Raw genomic sequence first — 17,785 nt, 5'->3', positions numbered from 1 at the left:
GACCCGCCAATAGACAGAAAATTCCTAGAACTTGCTATTAGCAATGAGCAGAGCACACACAGCTATGAAGGTTAACTGAGTGTAGCTAGGAACAGAGCCTAATAGGAGCAGTATCCCTGAGGACAGGCTACCAGAAATAAATGATTAGTTATGCCACCTGCAGTAGAGCAGTGTGGAGTGGTGAGCTATGTACAGAGTGCAGGGTTAAGGGGTGCGCTATGGACAGAGTGCAGGATTTGGGGGGGATCTGTGTGCAGGATTGGGGGGATCTGTGTACGGAGTACAGGATTTAGGGGGGATCTGTGTACACAGGATTTATGGGGGATCTGTGTACAGAGTGCAGGTGTTGGGGGGACCTGTGTACGGAGTGCAGGATTTAGGGGTGATCTGTGTACAGAGTGCAAGATTTAGGGGTGAGCTGTGTGCAGAGTGCATGATTTGGGGGGAATCTGTGTACGGAATGCAGGATTTGGGGGAATCTGTGTACAGAGTACAGGATTTAGGGGGGATCTGTGTAAGGAGTACAGGATTTAGGGAGGATCTGTGTACAGAGTGCAGGAGATAGGGGTGATCTGTGTATGGAGTGCAGAATTTAGGTGGGATCTGTCTACGGAGTTCAGGATTTAGGGGGGATCTGTGTACGGAGTACAGAATTTAAGGGGCATCTGTGTACAGAATACAGGATTTAGGAAGGATCTGTGTACAGAGTGCAGGTGTTAGGGGGGATCTGTGTACGGAGTGCAGAATTTAGGGGGGATCTGTGTACAGAGTGCAGGAGTTAGGGGGATCTGTGGAGTGCAGGAGTTAGGGGGGATCTGTGTATGGAATGCAGGATTTAGGGGGATCTGTGTACAGAGTGCAGGAGTTAGGGGGGATCTGTGTGCGGAGTGCAGGATTTAGGGGGGATCTGTGTACGGAGTGCAGGAGTTAGGGGGATCTGTGTATGGAGTGCAGGAGTTAGGGTTGTGTTGTGTACATCTAAGTCACCCCCCCCCCCCAGCAAGTACAGAGCTCTTCTCTCCCCAGATTCCAGTTTGGAGCTCACCCCCCATCAATACACAGCATTCCTCTGGCATCAATCCCCCATTTCAGTACTGAGCACATACCGAGTCCTCACCAGCTAAATAACGTCAGAGTGTGGCTGCAGAAGAGCAGCTGTAACCTACTGAATGTCCGTGGCTTGGAGCAGCTTCTGCCTGTGTACATCCCCCCCTCCCTCCTCTGCTCTCTCATAGAGATCGAGGATATGTTTTGCAGAGCAGGGAGGGATGTAAACGGCCGCCAGGAGGTGAGCGCAGTCACTTGTAAATACAGAAGCAGTGCTCCTGTATTTACAAGTGGCAATAGTGGGCAGTTCAGCAAACAGCCCTGAATCTCGGAGGTGGAGGAACTCCGGCTTAAAAAAAAACAGCGGGCAGCACAGGCTCCAGGGTCAGCTGCTTTGGGCCCCTCAACAATGGCGGGACCCTGGGCAGATGCCCCATTTGCCCTGCGGTAAAGACGGCCCTGCTGACAATGGTAGGCCTCTCAACTGACTGCAAATCACTTGCCCATCTAACTTTTACCTTATCAGGTGTGGACTTTCTATGCTGCTGAGGGAGAAGAGCAGATAAACTTATCTTCTATGGGTATGTCCAGGAACCCAGGAAGTTGTGGTAAAGGAGTTGAAGGGCCTGTACTTGCATCAGAGCATAGTGAGTATTTGGGTATAAGGAGGTTGAACAGCCTCCTTGCAATAATGTTAAGTAAAATTAAAAAATAAAAATACCTAACCTTTACATACTTGCCAAGAGACTCTCTTTTTTGAAAAAAAAGTTCCCCAACTTTCACACATTTTACAAATTGGTCTGTGCCCAACATGTCTTGTAGAATGACCAGCCAGACAGGAGACAGCACACAAGTGTACAAGAAATTGTTCTTCCAATTTTCCCATAAAAGTAGGTAACTATGCCACTTTTATCAAGAACCCCTACCCAATCTGCACACCCACCTAATCTGCAGACCTACAACACTAAAAGGAAACTCCAGATTGTTCAATATAGCGAAAGGTTATATGGATCTCAAAGATCCACAGAATTCTGGAACAACTAAGACATTGCAACTCCCTCCTCTGAGGCCTACCTCTACATAGGCTATCCCTCTTTCATCATGAATGCTGCTGTCAGAATTATGTACTTTACCAACCACACAGTGTCTACCACTCCTCTCTGCCAATCCCTCCACTGGCTTCCAATTGACCAGCGTATTCAATTCAAAGTACTAACAACAACATACAAAGATATTTACAATTCTGCTCCAGCTACATCACCAATCTTGTCTCAAAATATCACCCAAACCATCCTCTCTGCTCTCTAGCTCCCTTGTATTCTCCTCCCATGCTCGTCTTCAGGACTTCTCCAGAGCCTCTCCCATTCTTTGGAACTCTCTACCTCATTCTGCCTCATTCTTCTCCTACTCTGGCCACCTTTAGTTAATCCCTGAAAACTCATCTCTTCAGGGAAGCCTATCACACCGAACAACTGTACCTTTAATTCTTCCATAAGCTCATCCCTCACAGTTATTACCCTTTATACCACTTGCCCCACCCTATTAGATTATAAGCTTATATGAGCTGGACCTTCTTAAAGTGTTACTAAACCCACAACAGTAAATCAGTCTATATATGTAGTAAAGCATGCTTGTTATACTCACTGTGGAACCCAAGGGGTTAATCCTCCCCATCGTGTATAAAGGCTGTTTGATCCTGTCTTCTCTGATCCACCTTCTTTTCAATGTCTCCAAAAAATAACCTGGTATTTACAGAGCCAGTGGAAGGGCTGCACATAATCAGTTTGGTGTTTATTGCTAGAGAGTTTTTTTTTTTTCTTGGGAGAGTGCATGTGATCAGCACAGGGCCAATCAGCACTGTCCAGACATGTCCAGACAGAGGATCAGGGGAGAATGAAAACTCCTCCTACAAGGTTTATTAGGAACTGATACAAGTCACAAGACTGCTATATACTGCTGATGAGAAAAGGTAATTATCCATTTATATTTACTAAAATAATTGCATTTCCATGTTCTGTGTACTGTGGGAGACCAGATATAGTGAATGCAGGGTCCTGGGTTTAGTAACACTTTAACCCTCTTGTATTTTATTGCGTTGTAACTGTACTATCTCCCTTTATATTGTAAAGAGCTGCGCAAACTGTCGGTGTCTCAATAAATTATGTACAATAAGAATAATTGTCTGTGGCTGGTGTTTGCATACTAAACTACCATCATTGTAAAATGAGCATAGATGTGCCAAGTAGGCCCTAGTCCATGCAGCAGGTTCGGAAAAAAAATGCCTTTTGCATTTTTCATGTTGGTATTTTCCAATTTCAAGTTGGTAAATGACCCCCTAGTATGTACCGTGACATAATATTACACCTCTTTGCACACGTTTTAAATGTGACCATTTGTAATGTTCTGACATTTCGCGTGGTGGTCAAGTTTTTCTAATAGCAGAAGATTGCAGTTCTTTATAAACTAAAAGCAAAACATTTGCATTCCATTGTGGAAAGACACACACTGTTCCGAGTTGCATGCAGGTTGAAGCTGAAAACATCTTGTAATAAATATATTTTTTTTTCTTAAATAAAGCTCAGTAAGGTGGCCATAAATAATTTACGTTTTTTTTCTGCTCCTTCATGGAAATCTGAAAAAACAGAGGTGAAAATAATGGCTAGCAGCTCAGCTAAGGGCGTAGAGTAGAGATGACAGGTGAAGGGCAAGGGGAGGGGGAGGCAAGCTACCCAAGAGGGCAGATTAAAAGCAAATGTGGTATTTAAAGGAGCACATCTACCTCAACCAGTAAAATCAATCAGCAAGCTGCTAATGCCATTCAAAAAAACTATTCAAATGTCAGAAATCTACCTTTTCTATGACTTTTATTTTATGCAATCCAATACAATATTCTTGAGACTTATGAAGAAGACAGCGATTTCACACAATGTTTTTGCCTTATGCCATGTACACACGACCGGACTTTCCGGCAGAAAAGGTCTGACAGAATCATTTCATTGGATATTCCGATCATGTGTGGGCTTCATCTGAGTTTTTCTTTCGAAAATTCTGACGGACATAGAAATAGAACATGTTTTAAATCCTTCTGACTGAATCAATTCCTATCGGGAAAACCGTTCGTCTGTATGCTATTCCAACGGACCAAAAACGACGCAAGGGCAGCTATTGGCTACTGGCTTTTTAACTTCCTTTTTTCTAGTCCTGTCGTACGTATCGTACATTACCGCGTTCTAAACGATCGGACTTTGGTGTGATCTTGTGTACGCAAGTCAGTTTCAGCGGAACTCCGTCAGAAAAACCGTCAGAGTTTATTCTGACGGAAAAACCGGTTGTGTGTACGCAGCATTACTGTCTCACTTTCATGCTCTATGTAGAGGGATGTGGGCGCAATGGGTTCTGAGTGGGCGGTGCTTGAACCAGTGAACACCCTGGTCAGCAATTTAATGGGCTAATTTGTAGAGCCATTCTGGAGATGAGGATAACAGCATACATTATGGGTATTAGGTATCCAAATCTCTGAATCCAAATAGTAATACATTTCAACGAATCCAAAAAATATTAAAATGAAAACAACAAATTCATTTGTATTCTTTCATTTCATTCAGATGTCATGATGCGATAGTTTGGGCCTTTTGTTAATGTTTGTAGCATCCCAAATACCATAATGATATAATGAATGATCCAAATTAATTCGGATCCATTTGTTTTTGTTCTAGTGAGCTTAGTGAGATTCTTTTTGCATTGGGGTTGGCAAGCGAAGGGGAGGCTGGATTGAAGAGACCATTCGGAATTGGAGAGACCATTAACCACTTCAGTACTGGGCACCCCTTTCCTGCCCAGGACAATTTTCAGCTTTCAGCGCTGTTGCAATTTGAATGACAATTGCACTGTCATGCACAACTTTTCCCCAACCTAAAAATCAAAAGTGCTCATATTAAAGACTTATATGCAAGTTATTGTCATAAAAAGTGTATGGGGCCGCGGCTCCTGCCCCAGGGGACATGTATCAATGCAAAAAAAAGTTTTAAAAATGGCCATTTTTTCGGGAGCAGTGATTTTTTTAATGCTTAAAGTGAAACAATAAAAATGAAATATTCCTTTAAATATCGTGCCTGAGGGGTGTCTATAGTATGTCTGTAAAGTGGCTCAGTTTTCCCGTGTTTAGAACAATACCACAGCAAAATGATATTTCTAAAGAAAAAAAGTCATTTAAAACTGATCATTTAACACCTACCATTTTACAAAAAAAAAGTGTCAAAGATTGTAAAAAAGATAAGAGCCAGCTTGGGACAAGGAAAACAATAGAATCGCGCTAATTAAATAATCAAATGTGAGTTGAAAAATCAAACCATAAGATTAATATATGAGCAAACATATAATAAATGCAGTGATATAATCTAAAACTGTTTTAGATTATATCACTGCATTTATTATATGTTTGCTCATATATTAATCTTATAGTTTGATTTTTCAACTCACATTCGATTATTTAATTAGCGCAATTCTATTGTTTTCCTTATATTCTGCACTGGACTTATGTTATTCAGGAGAATTGCTGCTGTCTATGATCTTGTTTACTTATTCACTTGTTCATTGGTTTATAGTTTGGGTTTCTGTTAGCGCAGTTTGATCCCCTTTTTTTCAGCTTGGGACAAGTCCTTTATTAAAAGATAAAAAATAAAAATGTCCAGTGATGTCCATTCATCTTCTATCCCACCACCCGACGGGCCGAAAAAAGAAAAAAAAAAAGCAACACCTCCGCCTCCATGGGAGGCTCCCGCCGAGTGACGCTTCCCATTGGTGACAGCTGTTATATAGCTGAGGGCATTACGTAAACGGGTTACCCCTCCCCCTCTGACTCCACAGGGAAGCCATGGGGAAGCCCCCGTGGCATCAGAGGGGGTGGGGTCCCCTGTTTACATCACCGGATGGCCCCACCCTCAGCTTTATAACAATTAGTGTCCCATAGGCTAACGGTGTTTCGGCGGCTTTCGAATTTGCCCCGAACACCAAATATTGTTCGTTGTTCGCCGGAACATCCGAACAACCAAAGTTTGGGCCGAACTGTTGACCCATCCCTAGCCAAAATGTAATCTGCCTTATTTGGTGAAAATAACCCAAATCAGTGTATATTACTTAGTCTGTAGGAAAGTTATAAAGTCCACCAGCTATGGCATATATCTGAAAATCAATCAATCCTGATGTACTAATTTCTTGAGGCCCTAAAATACCAGGACAGTACAAATACCCTCCAAATTACCCCTTTTTGAAAAGTAGACAGTCCAAGGTTTTTAGTAAGAATCATTTTTATTTTTAAAGTTCTAATTTTTTATCAGAATTTTTTGGAAAATGGAGAAATAAAAAAAAAAAATGTTCACATTGTCCACAGTGTCATGATATAACTGGTGTGACGGTGATTAGACACTGACTGGTGACAGTACGAAAAAAAAAAGAACATTTTTATCATTTTTTTACAATTAGTTTCTTTTTTGTTACATTTTTTTCTTTTTTACAAATTTTTTAACACACCGTGACCAGAGCAATATAATGTTAGCATGCACCATTGTACCACTCCAGGGAAGTGATCAGGATTTTTTTCTTTACACATTATGATTGCTTATAGCAGTGAATTACATTGCTATTCGCAGGCATTTTACTGAATGAAACTGATTCATTAAGTTTGTTTTGTTGTGATTATTATTATTATTATTATTATACAGGATTTATATAGCGCCGACAGTTTACGCAGCGCTTTACAACATTAGGGCAGACAGTACAAGTAAAATACAATTCAATACAGGAGGAATCAGAGGGCCCTGCTCGTTAGAGCTTACAATCTAGGAGGGAGGGTCAAGTTATACAAAGGGTAATAGCTGTGGGGGATGAGCTAATGGAGAAAATAGTGCAGTTGTTAGATGGAGGCAGGATAGGCTTCTCTGAAGAGGAAAGTTTTCAGGGATCGCCAAAAAGTGGATAAAGTTGGAGACAGTCTGACAGATTGGGGTAGGGAATTCCAGAGGACGGGCGAGGCTCGGGAGAAGTCCTGGAGGCGGATATGGGAGGAGGTGATGAGGGAGCTAGAGAGCAGGAGGTCTTGGGAGGAACGGAGATGGCGATTAGGTTGGTATTTTGAGACTAGGTTAGTGATGTAGCTGGGGGCAGAGTTGTGGATGGCTTTGTAACTTATTGTTAGTATTTTGAATTTAATTCGTTGGGCGAGTGGTAGCCAATGGAGGGATTGGCAGAGAGGGGTAGCAGACACTGAGCGGTTTGTAAGGTGGATGAGCCTGGCAGCAGCATTCATGATGGACTGAAGGGGGGATAATCTGTTTAAAGGTAAGCCAATGAGGAGTGAGTTGCAGTAGTCAAGGCGAGAGATAACCAGGGAGTGAATCAGGAGCTTTGTGGTGTTATTGGTTAGAAAGGGACGTAGTTTAGAGATGTTGCGGAGGTTGAGGCGGCAAGCTTTGGAAAGTGATTGGATGTGGGGCTGAAAGGAGAGTTCAGAGTCCAGGATAACACCTAGTACCCTGACATGTGGGGACGGGTGGATGGTTTTGCCATTGCTCTTGACAGAGAAGTCGGGGGAAGAGGAACGTGGGGGAGGAAATATTATAAGCTCGGTTTTGGACAAGTTGAGTTTGAGGAAGTGGTGTGACATCCATACAGATATGTCGGTTAGTAAGTTAGTGATGCGTGAGGAGACTGATGGAGTGAGTTGAGGGGTGGAGAGATAGATTTGTGTGTCATCAGCATAGAAATGATATTGAAAGCCGTGAGAGGCTATCAGCTGACCCAGGGAAGAGGTGTAGATTGAAAATAAAAGAGGTCCAAGAACAGAACCTTGGGGGACCCCGACAGAGAAGGGAAGAGGAGTGGAGGAAGTAGAATTGTAATTGTGATTAGCTGTGATTGGTCAAAACTAATCACATGTACAGATGGGCTGTGATTGGCTCTGTCTGTACCATGTGATCACATTGACCCAGGGGCGTACCTAGGGCTTTTGGCACCAGGGGCTGATCCTATATCTGGCACCCCCTCCCACAAAATCGCAGCAGGGGCTTCTTTTGAGCGAAAGTGTCGCGTGTTGTGATTTTCCACGACTGCAGCGTGATTTATCGCACCGTGATTGGGGTGTCATTAAGGAGGTTAGGGTAGTATAATGGCAGGTTAGGGCTGTATAGGGTATTATAGTGGTAGGTCTGGGTAGTATAAGGTAATATAGTAACAGGCCAGGGCTGTATAGGGTATTATGGTTAGGGCTGTATACAGTGACAATGTGCTCAGTCACTTACAGCATGCTTGGAGATGCAGACAGTCGCACCTCCTGTGTGCTCTCCTCTTTCTCCTCCTTCAGCTTCAGGATCAGCCAGTGAATCTTTGGGAGGAGGAGTGGAAGAGACAGTCACACCCCCGGCTCCACCCACCAACTCCAGTTGTCTGATATTGACATATTGAAGATCCCAGAGGGACAGCAAGCCTGATTGGATGACTGGTAAGACAGGCAGCTGCCCTCCCCCACACCGCTGGGCCTTAGGCATGTGCATTCCGTTTCGTTCCGAATCGAAATTCGGACGAATTTTTCATTATTCGGAAATTCGGATGCATCCGAATTTCCGAATGACAAAAGTAAAGAATTTAAACGAATCCGAAAAAAACGAACGAATTCGAATCGAATTCGAAAACATATTCGAATCGAATTCGAAAACATATTCGAATCGAATTCGAAAACATATTCGAATCGAATTCGAAAACATATTCGAATCGAATTTCGAAAACATATTCGAATCGAATTCGAAAACATATACGAAATTCGAATTTCAGGACATGGCTTCTGAAGTTTGAATTTCGTATAGAATGAATTCGAATTTGAATAGAAAAGATTAGAACAGAAAATAATAGAAAAGTATAGACTAGAAAAACAATAGAACAGAATAGAAGAAAATATAATATATATATTATATTTTCTTCTATTCTGTTCTATTGTTTTTCTAGTCTATTCTTTTCTATTATTTTCTATTCTATTCTAATCTTTTACATTCAAATTTGATTTCGGTCTATATGAAATTCGAATTTTGGAAGATGTTTTATATATATATATATATATATATATATATAATTTTCTATTCTGTTTCATTGTTTTTCTATGCTATTCTTTTCTATTCTATTCTAAACTTTTCTATTCGAATTTGAATTCATTCTATGCGAAATTCGAATTTCGGAAGAAGGCTTCTGAAAGTGGAATTTCGTATAGAATGAATTCGAATTTGAATAGAAAAGATTAGAATAGAAAATAATAGACTAGACAAACAATAGAACAGAACAGAATAAAATATAATATATATAATTTATTCTATCCTGTTTTATTGTTTTTCTATTTTTTTCTCTTCTACTCTATTCTAATCTTTTCTATTCAAATTCGAATTCATATTATAAGAAATTCAAATTTCGGAAGATGGTTTTATATATATATATATATATATATATATATATATTTATTATACATATACATATATATATATTATACATATACACACACACACACACACATATATATATATATATATATATATATATATATATATATATATATATATATATATATATATATATATATATATATATATATATATATATAAAACCATCTTCCGAAATTTGAATTTCTTATAATATGAATTCGAATTTGAATAGAAAAGATTAGAATAGAGTAGAAGAGAAAAGACTAGGAAAACAATAGAACAGAATAGAATAAATTATATATATTATATTTTATTCTGTTCTATTGTTTGTCTAGTCTATTATTTTCTATTCTAATCTTTTCTATTCAAATTCGAATTCATTCTATACGAAATTCCACTTTCATTTTTTATAGAATGAATTCAAATTCGAATAGAAAAGTTTAGAATAGAATAGAAAAGAATAGCATAGAAAAACAATGAAACAGAATAGAAAATTTTATATATATATATATATATATATATATATATATATATATATATATATATATATATATAAAACATCTTCCAAAATTCGAATTTCATATAGACCGAAATCAAATTTGAATATAAAAGATTAGAATAGAATAGAAAATAATAGAAAAGAATAGACTAGAAAAACAATAGAACAGAATAGAAGAAAATATAATATATAATATATATATATATATATATATATATTATATTTTCTTCTATTCTGTTCTATTGTTTTTCTAGTCTATTCTTTTCTATTATTTTCTGTTCTAATTCGAATTCATTCTATAAGAAATTCAAACTTCAGAAGCCATGTTCCGAAATTCGAATTTCGTATAGAATGAATTTGAATTGAAAAGACTATTATAGAATATAAAATAATAGAAAAGAAAAGCATAAAAAAACAATAGAAGAGAATAATACAAAAAAATTACCGTATTTATCGGCGTATAACACGCACTGGCGTATAACACGCACCCCAAGTTTAGGAGGGAATTTTAAGGAAAAAAAAACTTTTAGGAGGGAAGTTTAAGGGAAAAAAACTTACATTTAAATGCCCATCATTGCAGCCTTCTCAGTGCAGCCTTGCCCCAGTGCAGCCTTGTCAGTGCAGCCTTGTCAGTGCAGCCTTCCCAGTGTCCATTGCAGCCTTATCCCAGTGCAGCCTTGCCCCAGTGCAGCCTTGCCCCAGTGCAGCCTTGCAGCTCGCAGTTTGAAAATCCTGTGATCCCCTGCGATCCTGAGCTTCAAAATCGCCGACCGCGATTTGAAAATGGTGCCGCCGGCGCCAAAATACACAGAGCCGGTCCTCGGCTCTTCTCGGCGGCTCTCGTTCACTTTCGGCTCCACTCGTAGTCCCGCCCGGGATGGGCGTGACTGTGAGCGGAGCTATCCGAACCTAGCCGAGTACACTCGGCTAGGTTCGGGCGGCACTCGAGTGAAGCCGAGGACCGGCTCTGTGTATTTCGGCGCCATTTTCAAATCGCGGTCGGCGATTTTGAAGATCTGTCAGCTCAGGATCGCAAGGGATCGGCGTATAACACGCACCCATGATTTTCCCCTGATTTTAAGGGGAAAAAAGTGCGTGTTATATGCCGATAAATACGGTATATATATTTATATATATTTTTTTTATTTTTATTTTTTTTCTATGCTGGTCTATTGTTTTTCTATTCTTTTCTATTTTATTCTAATCTTTTCTATTTGAATGCGAAATCATTCTATACGAAATTTGAATTTCCGAAAATGGTTATACAGAAACAGAATGAAATAGAATGAAATAGAATTCTAATAGAAAAGACTAGAACAGAAAAACAATAGAACAGAATAGAAAAAAAAAATATATATATATATATATACATATATATATATATATATATATATATATATATATATATATATATATATATACACACACATCTTCCGAAATTGGAATTTGGTACAGAATGAATTCAAATAGAAAAGATTAGAATAGAACAGAAAATAATATAAAAGAATAGCATAGAAAAACAATAGAACAGAATAGAAAAAAATATAAAATATTCTATTCTAATCTTTTCTATTCGAATTCATTCTGTACCAAATTCCAATTTCGGAAGATGGTTTTATTTATTTTTATATATATATAAAATATTTCTTTCTATTCTGTTCTATTGTTTTTCTATTCTATTCTTTTCTATTAGAATTTGATTTCATTCTATTTCTATATAACTATTTTCTGAAATTCGAATTTTGTATAGAATGAATTTGAATTCAAATAGAAAAGATCAGAATAAAATAGAAAATAATAGAAAAACAATAGAACAGAATAGAAAAAATATTTTATATATATATATATATATATATATATATATATATATATATATATATAACCATCTTCCAAAATTCGAATTTCGTATAAAATTAATTTGAATAGAAAAGATTAAAATAGAGTAGAAAGAATAGACTAGAAAAACAATAGAACAGAATAGAATAAGATATAATATATATATTATATTATATTCTGTTCTGTTCTATTGTTTTTCTAGTCTATTCTTTTCTATTCAAATTCAAATTCATTCTATACGAAATTCGAATTTCGTATAGAATGAATTCAAATTCGAATAGAAATGTTTAGAATAGAATAAAAAAGAATAGCATAGAAAAACAATGAAACAGAATAGAAAAAAATATATATATTATATTTTATTATCTTCTGTTCTATTGTTTTTCTAGTCTATTCTATTTCTATTCTAATCTTTTCTATTCAAATTCGAATTCATTCTATACGAAATTCTAATTTTAGAAGCCATCTTCCGAAATTCGAATTTCGCATAGAATTAATTCAAATTCGAATAGAAAAGTTTAGAATAGAATAGAAAAGAATAGCATAGAAAAACAATGGAACAGAATAGAAAAAAAATATAATATATATATTTAACCATCTTCCAAAATTGGAATTTGGTACAGAATGAATTCGAATTCAAATAGAAAAGCTTAGAATACAATATATTATATTTTTTTCTATTCTGATCTATTGTTTTTCTATGCTATTCTTTTATACTTTCTATTCTATCCTAATCTTTTCTATTGGAATTCGATTTCATTCTATATGAATTTCAAATTTCGCAAAATGGTTATATATAGTTTACTTTTTCAAATTCAGTTATTGTTTTTTTCGAATTTTATAGTTTTTTTCGAATGTGGTAGAAATTTTTCGAATTTGACAGTTTTTTCGAATGTGGTAGAATTTTTTCAAATTTAATATTTTTTTCAAATGTAGTAACATTTTTTTTTAATTTGATAGTTTTTTTCGAATGTGGTAGAATTTTTTCGAATTTGACAGTTTTTTTCGAATGTGGTAGAATTTTTTCGAATTTGATAGTTTTTTTCGAATGTGGTAGAATTTTTTCGAATTTGACAGTTTTTTTCGAATGTGTTAGAATTTTTTCGAATTTGATAGTTTTTTTCGAATACGGTCAAATTTTTTCGAATGCGGTCGAATTTTTTCGAATGCGGTCGAATTTTTTCGAATTCGAATACGAAACGAAACTAATTCCGAAAACGAATGTAATGAATGCAACGAATTTAACTAAACGAATTAAGTTAAATAACGAATCGAAACGAAACTAAACTAAACGAATTTTTTCATCCTGCACATGTCTACTGGGCCTCCTGCCGATCCGATGGACTTCTGATGATTACAAAGCTGGGAAAATGCAGGGGCGCCCGCACATTAAGACAGGACCACCCCCTCACCCCTCCCTTGTTACGCTACTGCATTAACCACCCCCTCGCCCCTCCCTTGGTACGCCACTGCATTGACCATCCCCTCGCCCCTCCCTTGGTACGCCATTGCATTGACCAATCACAGCTAGCAACACAATTGTACACAATGGATGGCATGAAAGGAAGCCATCTGTTGTTTACAACTGTCATGTGACCTGCTGTGACATAGTACTGGCAACGGGCCGGTACACCAATCAGGCATTTGGCTGACACAGCCGGTGACAGATCGTGTCGCTACGTAAGCGGCGCTTTCTGAGAGGATGTCATATGACGTCCACTCAGAATGGTAAAGCCACCACCCAACAAGCCAGTTGGCAATTGGAAAATTAATTCAACTTATTATTTCAGGTTCATTTGTTTTATTCGGATGAGGGCGGGGCAGTAATCTTTGACTCTTGGATAATCAGACGATTCTTTTTGCATTAACATTTTTCATTTTTATAAAAAATGCACTACATATGAAATGGAAACATATTGCAATAAATACAGTAAGGTATAGAAGTGAAATAAGATGAAATCCCACTTGTTGTGTTTGGTTTGGATGGAGGTGGATCCATAAGAATCTCTGAATCATAACAACAAATGAATCCAAAATGAATTACGTTCCAGTCGTTACTTTCGGATGCACGCAACTCCAGTTAATATCAAACACGACCAAACGCGTTAAAACTAATATAGCCAATCTTCTGAAAAAAACAAAAGAATAACAGAACTTCCGAAAATATGAATCAATTCGAAACAACGAATATATACACTCTAAGGAAATAATTAGTCGTTCCAAAAACGAATCACTCCAATCATTATCACGAAACAAAATGATTTACTTGACGCATGAAACCAAAACAAAACAGATTTTTCCATCGTGTACATCTCTAGTACATTCACATCAATCCCTGCCTTCAAGGAGCTTACAATTTAAAGTGTTACTAAACCCACAACAGTAAAATCAGTCTGTATATGCAGCATAGCATGCTTGTTATACTCACTGTGGAACCTAAGAGGTTAATCCTCTGCATTGTGCAAAAGGGCTGTTTGATCCTGTCTTCTCTGATCCTTCCCTTTTTTTACTGTCCACAATCCATCTGCTGATAGTACAGAGCCTTGGGGGCACTCTGAACTTGCTCAGTTTGGTGTGTATTGCAAGGTTTTTTTTTTTTTTTGGGAGAGAGCGTATGATCAGCACAGGGCCAATCAGCACTGTCCAGACAGAGTCAGGAGTCCTGCAGCCTCATAGGACAGTCAGAGGAGGATGAAAATTCCTCCTACAAGCTTTAACCAGTGCTCAGCTGGACACTGATAGAGGTCACAAGCCTGCAATATACTGTCCGATGAGAAAAGGTATTTAGCAGCTTATAATTACTAAAATAATTGCATTTCCATGTTCTGTGTACTGTGGGAGATCAGATATAGTGAATGCAGGGTCCTGGGTTTAGTAACACTTTAAGATCCCTAGCTCACATGCATACATACACATACTTGGGCCAATTTAGACAGAATCAATGAACCTAACAGCATGTCTTTGGAAACCCATGCAAGCAGAGGGAGAAAATGCAAACTCCATGCAGGCAGTCTATATACAGTTAAACCCCAGATGTTTTGGAACTACATTTCCCATGATGCTTAACTACACTGCAGGGTGAATGAGCATCATAGGAAATGTAGTTCCAAAACATCTGGGGTGCCAAGGTTCACCATCAGTGAACTAGATGGACTTGTGTCTTTTTTCAACCTGACATGTAACACTTAGCACTAACTTAGCTCATCATATAATCCCAAATTCTAACTTTACCTTTACAAGGACCATTCTCACTTTATTGGGCACTAATTACACCATTCTGGCACATCATTTTTTGTTGCTTTTGCCCAAAGCTATGGGGGGGGGGGGGGGGCACATTTAAAATTTTTATCTTGCGGAGGATTTTATAATCGCTGCCTAAGCAAAGCTCACTTTTTGACTTCTCGTAGATGAAGTAATTACAGAAATGAGACAATTAAAAGAAATATATGACTGAGTGGAACAATATAATTAAAGTTTCACATATCGTTACCTGGTGAACCGGCAGGAGATCATATATTTTCTTGCAAGTATTTGCACAATAATCGCAAGGCAATTTTTATTCAAATTTCCCATATAGTGTTACGACGGACTGTAAAAAATATTTTATTGTACAATCTGAGCAAATCTCTGATTTAATAGCGCCATAACGTAAACGTACGGGCACAATTGCCACGTCAAAGTCTGCGAAAACAAGGGATAAAATTTTTTAGCTTCGTTTTAAAAGCGTACTTGGCTTGTAATTCCAGGGACGCAAGCGTCTTTTCTTAATCTGATTGAATATTGGATTCTGTTGAATAGTTATGTGTTTTTTATTGTGACAGAAAGAAGCTTTATCATTATGCTCAAAATAAAATGTAAATGAGTCAGATAATGGAAGTACCTGAGCCCAATATGCCTTGAGTTCTTTTATCAGTTCTTGAAGGAGAGAGTAAGCTCTCAGATAGGGAACAGGGAATTCTGTTTTATAATACCGTGTAATAACCCATGACTATAGATAAGGCATTAAAGAGGCACTCCAGCCACAGAAGTTATAGCAGTTTAAAGAGGAAGTTCTTTTATGTGACATGTATCCTTTTTCAGAGCTGCATGCTCTCGGCAGTTTTTAGTTAGTGTTCTATTCCAAATGCTCTGATAAACCTCCTTAAATCTATGAAAGACGACCCCTTTTAGGAGTGGGACTATGCAGGCACTAACACAAATACATAGTATATATTGTGTCATCCATTAGGGGCGTCGGAGCGCCGCCCCCTCTATCCATGGCCACTACCCCCGTGCTCTATCCATGGCCCCTAATTTGCAGGACACCGCCACCCCCTAGTCATGCGTCCGGCCCCCTTCAGGATGCCGGGTGAGTGAATTACAGAGGCGGGGGTGTTTTTTTGAAGCACCTGGTTAGAGCCAGAGGCTCTAATAGGCTTAAAAATAGGGTGAACTCGTGGTGCAGAGCATTGCTTCAGGAGCCCACCTAGGTGTTACAACACCGAAAGAATGTTCGCTATGGAAACACTGATCCTCAATCCAGCCAATCAGAAGCAGGTCTGAGACCTGGTTTTCGATTGGCCACAAAAAAAGAGTGCCAATTGGCCACAGAGGACGAGGGAGGAAACGGAAGCCGCCACGATCCCCGTGGATAGCAGGGGAAGGGAAAGCCGCCGCCACCGCCGAGCAAGGAAAGCCACCGGTCAAGCTCGAGAGAAGCACTGCCCACCATAGATGGGGTAAGTGCACCAGACCCACCCAACCGATCGACTGACCAACCAGGGTGGGGGGGTGGTACTGTTTGCCGCCCCCCCCCAAAAGAATGACCACCGGCCGCCACTGGTGTCAACAATAGTACAAAAGTAATATAAAGAGATTTTTTTTTGTTTTTTTCTGCTGCTGTGCTTTAGATGCCATCCTTATCTGAGTGATCATGCACTAGAGCCTGCAGTCCTCTTTATTGAGAGGGTCTGGACCTGATTTCTCAATCCCTATTTTTTGACTGGACAGGCTGGCAATCTATTTACCCTTTCAGTGGCGGCTGGTGGTATATTTTTTGGAGGGGTCAGTCAGTCCCAAGCCCCGCACTTACCCCATCTAGGTCAGGGGCAGCGCTTCCTCCGGGTGGCATCTCCTCCTCCTTAGGCTTCACGGCGGCTTCCCCTGTGTCTCCTCCATCCTTCTCCTCAGTGGCCAATAGGATTGCTCCTCCTCTCGGCAAATCGGGTGATGGGTTTCAGGACCCGCTTCCTGTTTGGTTGGGAGAAGAATCAGGAAGAAAATAACAATAACGAATATTCACACATTTGTGTGACTCCTAAAAACATTGTAAAAAAAAAAATATCTATATATACTGTATATTGTAAAATTGTAAAAATACACCAATGGAGGTAAAGAACAGTTCCTTTATTAAAGTGGACCTTCACTCCAAAAAAAATGTTTGCAGTACTGCAATTCTTCCCCTTCTATTTTTTTCTTTATTTATCTCTTTCCACCCACTTTGCTTTAAGTACTGAGCTATAACACTGGCCATACCTTGGGCTGACTGTAGGAAAGCTTTAGATTCCTTCATCCTCAATGAACAACATGGATGGACAAATCTCCCACTGCTGGCTATTGAGTTTTGACAGCTATCTCCCGCAGAACAACAGAACAAAGGTTATAGCTGATTGGCTGCAGTCACTGTTTGCCCAACATTTTTCCAACTAGCTGCTTTGATTTATCAATTGAAGTTTGCCAAGCAGGGTGGTGTCCACAGGGCCATCCACAGCTTGGATTTCATCTGATTCCTGTGAAATGCAAAATTTAGACTGTGTTGCTTGTACCTGTCTTGTAATTTAATTTTTTTTTTTTTAAGATTTACAATGTAGCCTGAAGGACAGTTTAGAAAGTTTGGAGACCCCTGGCCTAGACTAGTATCAGTTGGACTGAGAACAACCTCAGCCCCACTGACACAGTGGGTTAA

This window comes from Aquarana catesbeiana, linkage group LG07, assembly GCF_042186555.1.
Source record: "Aquarana catesbeiana isolate 2022-GZ linkage group LG07, ASM4218655v1, whole genome shotgun sequence".
Taxonomy (NCBI): Eukaryota; Metazoa; Chordata; class Amphibia; order Anura; family Ranidae; genus Aquarana; species Aquarana catesbeiana.
The sequence above is the reverse complement of the archived record's forward strand: the minus strand, read 5'-3'. Positions refer to the sequence as shown.